The following is a 4,486-nucleotide window of genomic DNA, read 5'->3' on the forward strand; positions in this document are numbered from 1 at the left end:
ACACGCTCAAAACAGAAAGCTTTTAACGTTAACTATTACACATTCTTACAGGAGGTGTCACATGTACTTTATGACCCTCTTACCTGCAGGCTATTGGTCATAGACTACACTTGACTTTAAGGTTTGAAAAAGGAACCCATCCTAATGGTCACAAGAACTTCAAAAAATATTAACTTTAAGACTTATTGTACAACTGGATTTGGAATGACTATGGAAATTATTGTTACCCGGAGACCCTTTTTCAAATTCTATTGTGTGGAAAGACACCTACAAAAAACTGCCTGTGCTTAGATATCACAAAGTCTTATCCATGTAAACAAAGTCAACCTATAACATGTCCTCATTATAATTTCTTCCCTTTCAATGTTTTGCTCTATGACAACTGCAGAGATGTCCTCAAGAAATACACGATTTTCTAGTAGAAACTCCTCTGTGTACTTAGAGATTAATAATGGAAAACTTCATAGCTGAAAAAACAGACACATACACACACACACACACACACACACACACACACACAGAACAAGAGATGGAGGAGGAAGGGAAAGATAGAAAGAGAAACTGAAAGAGGCTAAAACCCAAATATTTTAATTTTATAGCTCACTACACATTAGCATTACACATTTTACATTTAGAGTAAAAACCTTTACGTCTTGTCTTTGAAATAGACTTCAAACAATTTAAACAAGGACATGAACCATGAAGTCTAGGCATTGGACATATGGAAGATTAATACAACAAAAATGTTATCAAAATTCTTGGTTTATTCCTTAGAATTATTTTCCAATTTATTGTTGAAAATAGATTTCTTCATTCAATATACTCATTTCTCTTTCCCAACACCTTCCTGATCTTCTCTCAACTTGATTCTGTTTCTTTCTCTAACTAGAAAGAAAGCAGAAACTAAAAATGATCTAAATAGAAAAAACTAAAACAAGATAAAGGAAACACACAGAAATGGGAATAATACAAAGTGAATAAACAACCAGAAGAAATATCAGCAAAATCAATGCACAAGAAACATATGTGGATGTAGATGCATTCCAATTTACAAACACTAACAGAAAAAGTGAACAAACAGGTATGCAAACAAGGCATCCACAAGAGTTGATTCTGTATCAGTACAGGTCTATATTCTATAAAGGATACTGAGTATATGCCTGATAACTGAGACTGCGCAGGAAGAAAATATGAGAACAAATATTTACATATAATTGCAGAACCTACCTCACTTGACGGTTACATACATTATGTTGGTAAAGAAGCTCATTGAAAAGTGATTTAATATTGTTTTCTATACTTTGTAAATTATCTTTATGTATCTCCGCATTCTGATAGAAATATTTCTAATAATCTAGGAGACTGGAACATCTTCTGGAACACAGGCAGATTTAGGAATACATCAGAGGACAGTTAATAATTAAGATAATGAAAGGAGCATTTGTTCCTGGGTGTTAGTAATTTGAATTTTACAGGTCAAATTCATAGTATGTTTTTCCCAAATATTTCAACAAAAAGTTTTCGTGTCTCAGAATATATAATATTTTATCATACATCATCGTGGTTTTCTCTCTTTATTGTTTTAATGATTAAGAAACATGTCAATGAAAGTAATTACTGATCAAGTCATTAAAATGTTTTGGTATACAGTAGAAGACCTTAAAGCAACATCATCTTATTTTTAGGTTACTTACAAAAAAGTTAAAAAAGGCACTGTAGGTCTGTCAGGAGGAGGTAAAAAGTAGACACTCAAAATCGTTATTTCTGAGGAAGTCTAAATGTTATTCTTTTCTGTTATCTCAGTCCCAGGGAAGCTTGCTGCTCCTCCAGGGCTTCTGACACACTCAGGATGTGGTTACAACACTGTGCCTTGCACAAAAATAGACCGCAGAGTCCTCAGTTGTCAGGCTGCTGAGATCCATGTAAGCTGTGCTGGAAGATGTATCTGCAGTCAGTGTGGCCTTGCCATTGAACTTCTGATTATAGCTAGTGCCACCACTTCCAGGATAAATCCATCCAATCAACTCAATGTCTGTCCAGGCACCTGCTTCCACCAACTCATATAGCCAGTGCTGAAAGTGAAACCAGAAGTCTTGCAGCACAAATTCACTGAAGTTCCAGGCTTTACTAGCTCAGACCCAGACTGCTGCAGTTGAACCTGAGAGTGGACAACTGTGAAGAAAAGGCAAAGTGGATGTCAATGTCACCTCAAGCCCTGTCTCTTCTTCAGATTTGGAAGTGGAGAGTCCCTTACCTGAAGTTACTGACAGGAGGAAGAGAAAGACCCAGCTCCACTCCATTGTTAGAATCAGTGTGTCCAGGGACTGTGGAGAGGACACTGATCATATGGTGTTTTAGGCTGTGGAAATCCCTGTATTTGCTTTCACAGATGCAAGTAATTTGCATATTCATGAGTAGGTACCATCTTAGATAAGGACCTAGTTGAGCAGAACTACTGGGGAGGTAGGACAAATGGAGGCAAATCGTTAAGATCAGGACACTCTGTTCCAGATCCTATTCCTCTCTGAGGAAATACTTTCCCTACACTTTCCCTGAACCTTAAGCAGATACTGTGCATTTAACATCAGGAAATAAGTTCTCAGATTTCAGTTATTATACTGTGGCATCTCTTTGGGGTAATTTATTGAGATTGATTTGCAAATGGTTGTTGTGATGGTGATGGAATAATTTCCCGAATGGATAGCTTTTGAGGATTCAGATCCTTTGTTCTGATGTATACAAACTCACTCAAATGAAGTAAACATAATTCAAAAATCTTTATTTATCAATGATTATTGTATCAATATCATTAATGAGTAAATTATGAAATTGCGCTCTATATGTGTCAAAAATAATTTCATTCTTAAATCATATATATGAACATTTTCATCAGTAGGAAATAAGAAATTTGTATTACTTTTGGGAAAATGGATGTAATTGGAAAAAAATGTGTTACTTAAAACAGTCTCAGAAATACCGACATTAAATGAGACTCTTATTCGTAACTTTTAGATATTCGATAGTTATATATAAATATATAGGCAAGTACATGATAGTGCATCAGAAAAATTCTCTACTGGAAAAAAGGGAGAATAAGATGGAATGATGTTACAGGAGAAATATGCACAATGTACAATATACAATTGTTTGAAGATACTGAGCATATGTGAAGTTGTTATTTCAATAATTCATAAGGGTTTTATTCTTTGAAATTTTCAATCACGTGTGACATTTAGTATGATCTACCATTACTCAGGTCTCTCACCACTCTCTACTGTGGTCAGGTCCTTAGACTTCCTCTTGGTACATACCAAAATGAAGGTTCCAAGATCCTTACCGCTTCGCATTCATTACTTAGTAACCCAGTGACTGCACAGAGAAAAAGGCACTAGATGTGCATAACAAACCTACAGAAACCTTCCCCCAAAAGGTGACTAAATTTTTCCTTTTACTCATCAGATGTCAAAAGACTTTCAGCTTGGTGGGGGTCCTCATAAATTTCACCCCATTCACAAAATGATATTTCTTTCATTGTTATATTATTGTTAGTTTGTAGAACAAGGTACACATACAGAAAGTGGACTTTTTAACTCAGAGAACTACTAACCAAACTCAATTGTAAGGGATATAACTGATATAGGTATCTTTACCAGTACACAGACATCTTTTCCTGCAGAACCATTTAAATACCTTTATGTGGTATTTTCACTGTTATGATTTGTGTGGTTCTTCTGCTGGTAAATATAGCTACAGGGAGTTCATGCATGCAATAAGAAATGGTCATTTTCTGGAGTTAGAATTTTGTGCATTTCAACTCCATTCTCTGTATCTTAATTCTTTGCCAGTTTTGTCTTTGATTTTTTTGATAAGAGGTTAATATCATTGACTTCCCTGTTGATGAATACTCTTTCAGTAATTCTCACTTTTTTGACTAGTCCTGAATGACAGCATCAATTATTGTACACTTAACACAGAAGCCACTGTGGTCAAGGCTATAACAATCTACTGAATGTAAACATACATATTTATAAGGCAGTTTGTCTACATGATCTTTACCAATATAATTAAGGTATATGAGAGACTATAGTGTCGCTAAACTTGGGCTTTTGATTGCATTTACCTGGGATGAAGTACCAGTCATCTAAAACCTATTAAAATGTACCAAAAATAATAAATAAAATTATGAAGTGTACCAGCAATATTCCTCTTAGTCATGTACACAACTCATTCTATATCTTATTATAGTGACACTTGCACATTCATGTCTATCTACCAAACGCTATTCAGAGCATGTAGAGTAAGTGATCACCTAAATTTCCAAAAGAACATATAAAAAATAACAAAGCAGTAAAGATAGAAAAGGAAAAAATACTAACTGGTAATCATAAAATATGTAATATATACTTATCAGCATGGAACTGGAAAGATATGCTTAATGAGGTCACCTATGTCCACAAGGCAAGGGCTTCATTATTTTACTAATATG

General features: G+C 34.8%; 1 pseudogene; it reads right to left on the bottom strand.

The window, feature by feature from the left end:
• Window positions 1-722: 722 nt before the first annotated feature.
• Ighv-ps4 (immunoglobulin heavy chain variable region, pseudogene 4) lies at window positions 723-2,351 on the bottom strand (annotated as a pseudogene).
• Window positions 2,352-4,486: the final 2,135 nt, after the last annotated feature.

Source organism: Rattus norvegicus, chromosome 6 (assembly GCF_036323735.1).
Source record: "Rattus norvegicus strain BN/NHsdMcwi chromosome 6, GRCr8, whole genome shotgun sequence".
Lineage (NCBI taxonomy): Eukaryota > Metazoa > Chordata > Mammalia > Rodentia > Muridae > Rattus > Rattus norvegicus.